We start from the raw sequence: 12,128 nt of genomic DNA, 5'->3' as shown, positions 1-12,128 counted from the left end.
CCGGCCTCCTGCTGGTGCCAGAGTCAGGACTAAACATGGACCGGCCTCCTATTGGTGCCAGAGTCAGGACTAAACATTGACCGGCCTCCTGCTGGTGCCAGAGTCAGGACTAAACATGGACCGGCCTCCTGCTGGTGCCAGAGTCAAGACTAAACATGGACCGGCCTCCTGCTGGTGCCAGAGTCAAGACTAAACATGGAGCGGCCTCCTGCTGGTGCCAGAGTCAAGACTAAACATGGAGCGGCCTCCTGCTGGTGCCAGAGTCAGGACTAAACATGGACCGGCCTCCTGCTGGTGCCAGAGTCAAGACTAAACATGGACCGGCCTCCTGCTGGTGCCAGAGTCAGGACTAAACATGGAGCGGCCTCCTGCTGGTGCCAGAGTCAAGACTAAACATGGAGCGGCCTCCTGCTGGTGCCAGAGTCAGGACTAAACATGGACCGGCCTCCTGCTGGTGCCAGAGTCAGGACTAAACATGGACCGGCCTCCTGCTGGTGACAGAGTCAGGACTAAACATGGACCGGCCTCCTGCTGGTGCCAGAGTCAGGACTAAACATGGACCGGCCTCCTGCTGGTGCCAGAGTCAGGACTAAACATGGAGCGGCCTCCTGCTGGTGCCAGAGTAAGGACTAAACATAGACCGGCCTCCTGCTGGTGCCAGAGTCAGGACTAAACATGGACCGGCCTCCTGCTGGTGCCAGAGTCAAGACTAAACATGGACCGGCCTCCTGCTGGTGCCAGAGTCAGGACTAAACATGGAGCGGCCTCCTGCTGGTGCCAGAGTCAGGACTAAACATGGACCGGCCTCCTGCTGGTGCCAGAGTCAGGACTAAACATGGAGCGGCCTCCTGCTGGTGCCAGAGTCAAGACTAAACATGGACCGGCCTCCTGCTGGTGCCAGAGTCAGGACTAAACATGGACTGGCCTCCTGCTGGTGCCAGAGTCAGGACTAAACATGGAGCGGCCTCCTGCTGGTGCCAGAGTCAAGACTAAACATGGAGCGGCCTCCTGCTGGTGCCAGAGTCAGGACTAAACATGGACCGGCCTCCTGCTGGTGCCCGAGTCAGGACTAAACATGGACCGGCCTCCTGCTGGTGCCAGAGTCAGGACTAAACATGGACCGGCCTCCTGCTGGTGCCAGAGTCAGGACTAAACATGGACCGGCCTCCTATTGGTGCCAGAGTCAGGACTAAACATTGACCGGCCTCCTGCTGGTGCCAGAGTCAGGACTAAACATGGACCGGCCTCCTGCTGGTGCCAGAGTCAAGACTAAACATGGACCGGCCTCCTGCTGGTGCCCAGAGTCAGGACTAAACATGGACCGGCCTCCTGCTGGTGCCCAGAGTCAGGACTAAACATGGACCGGCCTCCTGCTGCTGCCCAGAGTCAGGACTAAACATGGACCGGCCTCCTGCTGGTGCCCAGAGTCAGGACTAAACATGGACCAGCCTCCTGCTGGTGCCAGAGTCAAGACTAAACATGGAGCGGCCTCCTGCTGGTGCCAGAGTCAGGACTAAACATGGAGCGGCCTCCTGCTGGTGCCAGAGTCAGGACTAAACATGGACCGGCCTCCTGCTGGTGCCAGAGTCAGGACTAAACATGGACCGGCCTCCTGCTGGTGCCAGAGTCAGGACTAAACATGGACCGGCCTCCTGCTGGTGCCAGAGTCAGGACTAAACATGGAGCGGCCTCCTGCTGGTGCCAGAGTAAGGACTAAACATGGACCGGCCTCCTGCTGGTGCCAGAGTCAGGACTAAACATGGACCGGCCTCCTGCTGGTGCCAGAGTCAAGACTAAACATGGACCGGCCTCCTGCTGGTGCCAGAGTCAGGACTAAACATGGACCGGCCTCCTGCTGGTGCCAGAGTCAGGACTAAACATGGACCGGCCTCCTGCTGATGCCAGAGTCAAGACTAAACATGGACCGGCCTCCTGCTGGTGCCAGAGTCAGGACTAAACATGGACCGGCCTCCTGCTGGTGCCAGAGTCAGGACTAAACATGGACCGGCCTCCTGCTGGAGCCAGAGTCAGGACTAAACATGGACCGGCCTCCTGCTGGTGCCAGAGTCAGGACTAAACATGGACCGGCCTCCTGCTGGTGCCAGAGTCAGGACTAAACATGGACCGGCCTCCTGCTGGTGCCAGAGTCAGGACTAAACATAGAGCGGCCTCCTGCTGGTGCCAGAGTCAGGACTAAACATGGACCGGCCTCCTGCTGGTGCCAGAGTCAGGACTAAACATGGACCGGCCTCCTGCTGGTGCCAGAGTCAGGACTAAACATGGAGCGGCCTCCTGCTGGTGCCAGAGTCAGGACTAAACATGGACCGGCCTCCTGCTGGTGCCAGAGTCAGGACTAAACATGGACCGGCCTCCTGCTGGTGCCAGAGTCAGGACTAAACATGGAGCGGCCTCCTGCTGGTGCCAGAGTCAGGACTAAACATGGACCGGCCTCCTGCTGGTGCCAGAGTCAGGACTAAACATGGACCGGCCTCCTGCTGGTGCCAGAGTCAGGACTAAACATGGACCGGCCTCCTGCTGGTGCCAGAGTCAGGACTAAACATGGACCGGCCTCCTGCTGGTGCCAGAGTCAAGACTAAACATGGACCGGCCTCCTGCTGGTGCCAGAGTCAGGACTAAACATGGACCGGCCTCCTGCTGGTGCCAGAGTCAGGACTAAACATGGAGCGGCCTCCTGCTGGTGCCAGAGTCAGGACTAAACATGGACCGGCCTCCTGCTGGTGCCAGAGTCAGGACTAAACATGGAGCGGCCTCCTGCTGGTGCCAGAGTCAGGACTAAACATGGAGCGGCCTCCTGCTGGTGCCAGAGTCAAGACTAAACATGGACCGGCCTCCTGCTGGTGCCAGAGTCAAGACTAAACATGGACCGGCCTCCTATTGGTGCCAGAGTCAGGACTAAACATGGAGCGGCCTCCTGCTGGTGCCAGAGTCAAGACTAAACATGGACCGGCCTCCTGCTGGTGCCAGAGTCAAGACTAAACATGGACCGGCCTCCTATTGGTGCCAGAGTCAGGACTAAACATTGACCGGCCTCCTGCTGGTGCCAGAGTCAGGACTAAACATGGACCGGCCTCCTGCTGGTGCCAGAGTCAAGACTAAACATGGACCGGCCTCCTGCTGGTGCCAGAGTCAAGACTAAACATGGAGCGGCCTCCTGCTGGTGCCAGAGTCAAGACTAAACATGGAGCGGCCTCCTGCTGGTGCCAGAGTCAGGACTAAACATGGACCGGCCTCCTGCTGGTGCCAGAGTCAAGACTAAACATGGACCGGCCTCCTGCTGGTGCCAGAGTCAGGACTAAACATGGAGCGGCCTCCTGCTGGTGCCAGAGTCAAGACTAAACATGGAGCGGCCTCCTGCTGGTGCCAGAGTCAGGACTAAACATGGACCGGCCTCCTGCTGGTGCCAGAGTCAGGACTAAACATGGACCGGCCTCCTGCTGGTGCCAGAGTCAGGACTAAACATGGACCGGCCTCCTGCTGGTGCCAGAGTCAGGACTAAACATGGACCGGCCTCCTGCTGGTGCCAGAGTCAGGACTAAACATGGAGCGGCCTCCTGCTGGTGCCAGAGTAAGGACTAAACATGGACCGGCCTCCTGCTGGTGCCAGAGTCAGGACTAAACATGGAGCGGCCTCCTGCTGGTGCCAGAGTCAGGACTAAACATGGACTGGCCTCCTGCTGGTGCCAGAGTCAGGACTAAACATGGACCGGCCTCCTGCTGGTGCCAGAGTCAGGACTAAACATGGACCGGCCTCCTGCTGGTGCCAGAGTCAAGACTAAACATGGACCGGCCTCCTGCTGGTGCCAGAGTCAGGACTAAACATGGACCGGCCTCCTGCTGGTGCCAGAGTCAGGACTAAACATGGACCGGCCTCCTGCTGGTGCCAGAGTCAGGACTAAACATGGACCGGCCTCCTGCTGGTGCCAGAGTCAGGACTGAACATGGACCGGCCTCCTGCTGGTGCCAGAGTCAGGACTAAACATGGAGCGGCCTCCTGCTGGTGCCAGAGTCAAGACTAAACATGGAGAATCTGTGTTTCAGTTTTATGCAGCTAAAATCTGGAACATTCTTCCTGAAGATGTGAGACAGGTTCTGCTCTGACAATGTTCAAATCTAAGATAAAACAGTTTTGTTTTGCTGTGTTTGACTGAAAGGATTATATTTGTGCTCTTCTCTTTTATGACTTTGACTGTTTCGTGAGTTTTGACACAAAAAGACATTTATGTGGGTGTAATGCCTCAGGACTGTTCCATTGTAGAAACATATTCAGTTGTATCATCTGGACTCTGTTTTTAGGAAAACACGAAACATTTGGACTCTCATCCAAGAGTTATTCTCAATCTGCAGTTTGAGGATGTCCAGATTAGATGAGTGTCGAAACGTTTCCTTTTTCTAAAAACAGACTCCAGATGATACAACTGAATCTTGTTCTACAATTAGTTTAGCGAGAGCTGAACCTAGGAAGGAGCAGACGAGACTAGGTCCATCATTAAGATATAAAAGCTCCACACATAAGGTGGAGGCGTGGACGTGAAAGTTGTTGTAAAAGATACATGCACTCAGCACAGACGTGTGCAGAGGCAGATAGCGCGCTCACGTCTAGGGACTCCAGTACCTCCATAGCTGAGCCAGGGACTAGAGGCTCTTGATGGTTTGGAATTACGAGAGTCTGAAGGCCACAGTTCAACACTGATACACAAGGTGTTGAGGGTTGATGTGGAGATGGTGGGGACATGGAGGTTGTTTGGGAGCGTTCTGGGAATTGTTTTCAACAAGTGAACATATAATGCAAGTTAAAGCATGTTACATCGTTGTATGAAAAGCTCTTTATAAACATAAATAAAACCACCTGTTTCCATTTGTGCAATATAGCTAAAATCAGAAGAATCCGGCCTAAAAGTGATGCTGAAAAACGTCTCCTGCATTTGTAACGTCTAGATTCTCCTGTAACTCCTGCTCACAGCAGGTCCTAAAAGATCCATAAAAAACTTTCAACTGGTTCAAAATGCAGCAGCAAGATTACTAACAGGAACTAAAAGAAGAGAGCACATTACGCCGGTGCTGGAGTCTCTTCACTGGCTCCTGTCGAGTCAAATTTAAACTCCTCCTCCTGATTTAAAATACCATAAATTACATGGCTCAGTGTTCTCGCTGAGGGCTTTTGGCATGGCGGCTCGCCATGCTGCCGCCGGCACCCACCATGCTGAAAAGATACCGCCAGGTATTAAGATAACGCCGCCTAAGTGGCGGAGTGTGATCATATTGGCATATTGGCTCGAGGGAATTTTTTTGGTGTCCCACCGCCATCCTCAAACCTTAGCCCAGCGAGAACATTGGTGGCCCCATCCTACCTCAAAAATGCTCTAGTACCATCTCATCCAAACAGAGCTCTTCACTCTCTAAATGCTGGCCTCCTGGTGGTCCCAAGAGTCTCTATAAGCACAGTAGGAGGTAGAGCCTTCTGGTGGTCCCAAGAGTCTCTATAAGCACAGTAGGAGGTAGAGCCTTCTGGTGGTCCCAAGAGTCTCTAAAAGCACAATAGGAGGTAGAGCCTTCTGGTGGTCCCAAGAGTCTCTAAAAGCACAGTAGGAGGTAGAGCCTTCTGGTGGTCCCAAGAGTCTCTAAAAGCACAGCAGGAGGTAGAGCTCCTGTCCATGTTAAATATGCCAACATAGTCTCTTCATTTAAGTCCAGGCTTAAAACGTTCCTCTTTGAAATGACTTATGGTCAGACCAGTTAGGAACAGAAATATAAAGCTACAGTTTTAGCTCCGCTCCTCCAGGAGCAACTCTGAGGGAAGAATGACAGCTTGAGCACTATCCTCTGATAAAGACTACTTATTTATCAAACAATATTTCACATTTAATTCCACTTGCAAACTGTTCACCGCCTTTTCTTTTCTCACTTCCCTCGATCCCTGAGGGGAGGGGCATAGACTCGTTGATGACCTGTGACCCAGATGCTCCTCTCCTGGTCAAGCGGTCTCTACCCCATATGGACGGTCCTTCATCTGCCCGGAAGATCTGGTTCTCTTCCTGACAAACTGGTTCTCCTCCTGAAGAACTGGTTCTCCTCCTGATTAACTGGTTCTCCTCCTGAAGAACTGGTTCTCCTCCTGACGAACTGGTTCTACTCCTGAAGAACTGGTTCTCCTCCTGATGAACTGGTTCTCCTCCTGAAGAACTGGTTCTCCTCCTGAAGAACTAGTTCTCCTCCTGACGAACTGGTTCTCCTCCTGAACAACTGGTTCTCCTCCTGAAGAACTGGTTCTTCTCATGACGAACTGGTTCTCCTCCTGAAGAACTGGTTCTCCTCCTGATGAACTGGTTCTCCTCCTGAAGAACTGGTTCTCCTCCTGATGAACTGGTTCTCCTCCTGAACAACTGGTTCTCCTCCTGAAGAACTGGTTCTCCTCCTGATGAACTGGTTCTCCTCCTGAAGAACTGGTTCTCCCCCTGAAGAACTAGTTCTCCTCCTGACGAACTGGTTCTCCTCCTGAACAACTGGTTCTCCTCCTGAAGAACTGGTTCTTCTCATGACGAACTGGTTCTCCTCCTGAAGAACTGGTTCTCCTCCTGACGAACTGGTTCTCCTCCTGATGAACTGGTTCTCCTCCCTCACTCTGTGAGAGTCAGATCTCTCCTTCACTCTGGAACTCCTCCTGGTTTATACTTTTTCTCAAGGAGGTTTTTTGTAGTTTTTTCCTGGCCAAAAAGGAGAGTCTAAGGACAGAAGGAGGGTCTAATGACAGAAGGAGGGTCTAATGACAGAAGGAGAGTCTAAGGACAGAAGGAGGGTCTAAGGACAGAAGGAGGGTCTAAGGACAGAAGGAGGGTTTAAGGACAGAAGGAGAGTCTAAGGACAGAAGGAGGGTCTAATGACAGAAGGAGAGTCTAAGGACAGAAGGAGAGTCTAAGGACAGAAGGAGGGTCTAAGGACAGAAGGAGAGTCTAAGGACAGAAGGAGGGTCTAAGGACAGAAGGAGGGTCTAAGGACAGAAGGAGGGTCTAAGGACAGAAGGAGAGTCTAAGGACAGAAGGAGGGTTTAAGGACAGAAGGAGAGTCTAAGGACAGAAGGAGGGTCTAAGGACAGAAGGAGGATCTAAGGACAGAAGGAGGGTCTAAAGACAGAAGGAGAGTCTAAGGACAGAAGGAGGGTTTAAGGACAGAAGGAGAGTCTAAGGACAGAAGGAGGGTCTAAGGACAGAAGGAGAGTCTAAGGACAGAAGGAGGGTCTAAGGACAGAAGGAGAGTCTAAGGACAGAAGGAGGGTCTAAGGACAGAAAGAGGGTCTAAGGACAGAAGGAGGGTCTAAGGACAGAAGGAGAGTCTAAGGACAGAAGGAGAGTCTAAGGACAGAAGGAGGGTCTAAGGACAGAAGGAGGGTCTAAGGACAGAAGGAGGGTCTAAGGACAGAAGGAGGGTCTAAAGACAGAAGGAGAGTCTAAGGACAGAAGGAGGGTCTAAGGACAGAAGGAGAGTCTAAGGACAGAAGGAGGGTCTAAGGACAGAAGGAGAGTCTAAGGACAGAAGGAGGGTCTAAGGACAGAAGGAGGGTCTAAGGACAGAAGGAGAGTCTAAGGACAGAAGGAGGGTCTAAGGACAGAAGGAGGGTCTAAGGACAGAAGGAGAGTCTAAGGACAGAATAAGGGTCTAAGGACAGAAGGAGAGTCTAAGGACAGAAGGAGAGTCTAAGGACAGAAGGAGGGTTTAAGGACAGAAGGAGAGTCTAAGGACAGAAGGAGAGTCTAAGGACAGAAGGAGGGTCTAAGGACAGAAGGATGGTCTAAGGACAGAAGGAGAGTCTAAGGACAGAAGGAGGGTCTAAGGACAGAAGGAGGGTCTAAGGACAGAAGGAGGGTTTAAGGACAGAAGGAGAGTCTAAGGACAGAAGGAGGGTCTAATGACAGAAGGAGAGTCTAAGGACAGAAGGAGAGTCTAAGGACAGAAGGAGGGTCTAAGGACAGAAGGATGGTCTAAGGACAGAAGGAGGGTCTAATGACAGAAGGAGAGTCTAAGGACAGAAGGAGGGTCTAAGGACAGAAGGATGGTCTAAGGACAGAAGGAGAGTCTAAGGACAGAAGGAGGGTCTAAGGACAGAAGGAGGGTCTAAGGACAGAAGGAGGGTTTAAGGACAGAAGGAGAGTCTAAGGACAGAAGGAGGGTCTAATGACAGAAGGAGAGTCTAAGGACAGAAGGAGAGTCTAAGGACAGAAGGAGGGTCTAAGGACAGAAGGAGAGTCTAAGGACAGAAGGAGGGTCTAAGGACAGAAGGAGGGTCTAAGGACAGAAGGAGGGTCTAAGGACAGAAGGAGAGTCTAAGGACAGAAGGAGGGTTTAAGGACAGAAGGAGAGTCTAAGGACAGAAGGAGGGTCTAAGGACAGAAGGAGGATCTAAGGACAGAAGGAGGGTCTAAAGACAGAAGGAGAGTCTAAGGACAGAAGGAGAGTCTAAGGACAGAAGGAGGGTCTAAGGACAGAAGGAGAGTCTAAGGACAGAAGGAGGGTCTAAGGACAGAAAGAGGGTCTAAGGACAGAAGGAGGGTCTAAGGACAGAAGGAGAGTCTAAGGACAGAAGGAGAGTCTAAGGACAGAAGGAGAGTCTAAGGACAGAAGGAGGGTCTAAGGACAGAAGGAGGGTCTAAGGACAGAAGGAGGGTCTAAGGACAGAAGGAGGGTCTAAGGACAGAAGGAGGGTCTAAAGACAGAAGGAGGGTCTAAGGACAGAAGGAGGGTCTAAGGACAGAAGGAGAGTCTAAGGACAGAAGGAGGGTCTAAGGACAGAAGGAGAGTCTAAGGACAGAAGGAGGGTCTAAGGACAGAAGGAGGGTCTAAGGACAGAAGGAGAGTCTAAGGACAGAAGGAGGGTCTAAGGACAGAAGGAGGGTCTAAGGACAGAAGGAGAGTCTAAGGACAGAATAAGGGTCTAAGGACAGAAGGAGAGTCTAAGGACAGAAGGAGGGTTTAAGGACAGAAGGAGGGTCTAAGTACAGAAGGAGGGTCTAAGGACAGAAGGAGAGTCTAAGGACAGAATAAGAGTCTAAGGACAGAAGGAGAGTCTAAGGACAGAAGGAGGGTTTAAGGACAGAAGGAGAGTCTAAGGACAGAAGGAGAGTCTAAGGACAGAAGGAGAGTCTAAGGACAGAAGGAGGGTCTAAGGACAGAAGGAGGGTCTAAGGACAGAAGGAGGGTCTAAGGACAGAAGGAGGGTCTAAGGACAGAAGGAGGGTCTAAAGACAGAAGGAGAGTCTAAGGACAGAAGGAGGGTCTAAGGACAGAAGGAGAGTCTAAGGACAGAAGGAGGGTCTAAGGACAGAAGGAGAGTCTAAGGACAGAAGGAGGGTCTAAGGACAGAAGGAGGGTCTAAGGACAGAAGGAGAGTCTAAGGACAGAAGGAGGGTCTAAGGACAGAAGGAGGGTCTAAGGACAGAAGGAGAGTCTAAGGACAGAATAAGGGTCTAAGGACAGAAGGAGAGTCTAAGGACAGAAGGAGAGTCTAAGGACAGAATAAGGGTCTAAGGACAGAAGGAGAGTCTAAGGACAGAAGGAGGGTCTAAGGACAGAAGGAGGGTCTAAGGACAGAAGGAGGGTCTAAGGACAGAAGGAGAGTCTAAGGACAGAAGGAGGGTCTAAGGACAGAAGGAGGGTCTAAGGACAGAAGGAGGGTCTAAGGACAGAAGGAGAGTCTAAGGACAGAAGGAGAGTCTAAGGACAGAAGGAGGACTCTGGGACATCGTCCCTTGTCCCACCGACATTGTTTAATCTGTTTTTCACTGTCGCCGTCAGAGGCAACTGTTGTTGTGATTTTGGGCGTTACATAAATAAATTGAATTGAATTTATGAATAAAGTTTTAATTAATTAATTAATTAATGATTTAATTGATTAATTTATGATTGATTAATTTATGATTGATTAATTTATGATTGATTGATTGATTGATTGATTGATTGATTGACAAACATAGAAGTGGGAAAGGCATGTCCCAGTTTTTTTCTGTAAAAATACAGATCTATCAATTGTAAAAAGAAGAATGTTTTGCTTTGGCTTTTGTTGAGCATAAGTCACAGAATCAAGTTGAGTCCGGAGTCACTGGCTTTACACACGAGTTTATCCTACATTTGATCAATCCAAGGACTTGCAAAGCTCCGCCTCCGACTATTACCATGCTATTAATGCACTGTAAAACATATGCTACTCTTATTACTTTGACACACTTTCATTATGACACTGGAAATAAAAGGACAGTGTTTTTTGTACAGCTGTGTACGGTATGAAGACTGTTGCTATGAAGACTGTTGCTATGAAGACTGTTGCTATGAAGACTGTTGGTATGAAGACTGTTGCTATGAAGACTGTTGTATGAAGACTGTTGCTATGAAGACTGTTGTATGAAGACTGTTGCTATGAAGACTGTTGCTATGAAGACTGTTGTATGAAGACTGTTGCTATGAAGACTGTTGCTATGAAGACTGTTGTATGAAGACTGTTGCTATGAAGACTGTTGCTTTGAAGACTGTTGCTATGAAGACTGTTGCTATGAAGACTGTTGCTATGAAGACTGTTGGTATGAAGACTATTGCTATGAAGACTGTTGCTTTGAAGACTGTTGCTATGAAGACTGTTGCTATGAAGACTGTTGCTATGAAGACTGTTGCTATGAAGACTGTTGCTATGAAGACTGTTGCTATGAAGACTGTTGCTATGAAGACTGTTGCTTTGAAGACTGTTGCTATGAAGACTGTTGCTATGAAGACTGTTGCTATGAAGACTGTTGCTATGAAGACTGTTGCTTTGAAGACTGTTGGTATGAAGACTGTTGCTATGAAGACTGTTGGTATGAAGACTGTTGCTATGAAGACTGGTGCTTTGAAGACTGTTGCTATGAAGACTGTTGCTATGAAGACTGTTGCTATGAAGACTGTTGCTATGAAGACTGTTGGTATGAAGACTGTTGCTATGAAGACTGTTGCTTTGAAGACTGTTGCTATGAAGACTGTTGCTATGAAGACTGTTGCTATGAAGACTGTTGTAAGAAGACTGTTGCTATGAAGACTGTTGCTTTGAAGACTGTTGCTATGAAGACTGTTGCTATGAAGACTGTTGCTATGAAGACTGTTGCTATGAAGACTGTTGCTATGAAGACTGTTGGTATGAAGACTGTTGCTATGAAGACTGTTGCTATGAAGACTGTTGCTATGAAGACTGTTGTATGAAGACTGTTGCTATGAAGACTGTTGCTTTGAAGACTGTTGCTATGAAGACTGTTGCTATGAAGACTGTTGCTATGAAGACTGTTGGTATGAAGACTATTGCTATGAAGACTGTTGCTTTGAAGACTGTTGCTATGAAGACTGTTGCTATGAAGACTGTTGCTATGAAGACTGTTGCTATGAAGACTGTTGCTATGAAGACTGTTGCTATGAAGACTGTTGCTATGAAGACTGTTACTATGAAGACTGTTGCTATGAAGACTGTTGCTATCAAGACTCTTGCTATCAAGACTGTTGCTATGAAGACTGTTGGTATGAAGACTATTGCTATGAATACTGTTGCTATGAAGACTGTTGATATCAAGACTGTTGCTATGAAGACTGTTGTTATGAAGACTGTTGCTATGAAGACTGTTGCTATGAAGACTGTTGCTATGAAGACTGTTGCTATCAAGACTGTTGCTATGAAGACTGTTGCTATGAAGACTGTTGCTATGAAGACTGTTGCTATGAAGACTGTTGCTATTAAGACTGTTGCTATCAAGACTCTTGCTATCAAGACTGTTGTTATGAAGACTGTTGCTTTGAAGACTGTTGCTATGAAGACTGTTGCTATGAAGACTGTTGCTATGAAGACTGTTGGTATGAAGACTATTGCTATGAAGACTGTTGCTTTGAAGACTGTTGCTATGAAGACTGTTGCTATGAATACTGTTGCTATGAAGACTGTTGTTATCAAGACTGTTGCTATGAAGACTGTTGTTATGAAGACTGTTGCTATGAAGACTGTTGCTATGAAGACTGTTGCTATGAAGACTGTTGCTATGAAGACTGTTGCTATGAAGACTGTTCCTATGAAGACTGTTGCTATGAAGACTGTTGCTATTGCAGGTGGAATT

General features: G+C 49.4%; 1 protein-coding gene across 3 annotated transcripts in view; it reads right to left on the bottom strand.

Annotated features, from left to right (window-relative positions):
• LOC140357811 (voltage-gated potassium channel KCNC1-like) overlaps positions 1–12,128 on the bottom strand; it is a 175,204-nt gene that overhangs the window by 115,582 nt on the left and 47,494 nt on the right. The gene's annotated exons all lie outside the window — the stretch shown is intronic.

Source organism: Eucyclogobius newberryi, unplaced genomic scaffold (genome assembly GCF_026437365.1).
Source record: "Eucyclogobius newberryi isolate DKJ021-1_F unplaced genomic scaffold, fEucNew1.0.hap1 SCAF_13, whole genome shotgun sequence".
Taxonomy (NCBI): Eukaryota; Metazoa; Chordata; class Actinopteri; order Gobiiformes; family Gobiidae; genus Eucyclogobius; species Eucyclogobius newberryi.
This window is presented reverse-complemented; position numbering and strand designations above follow the sequence as displayed.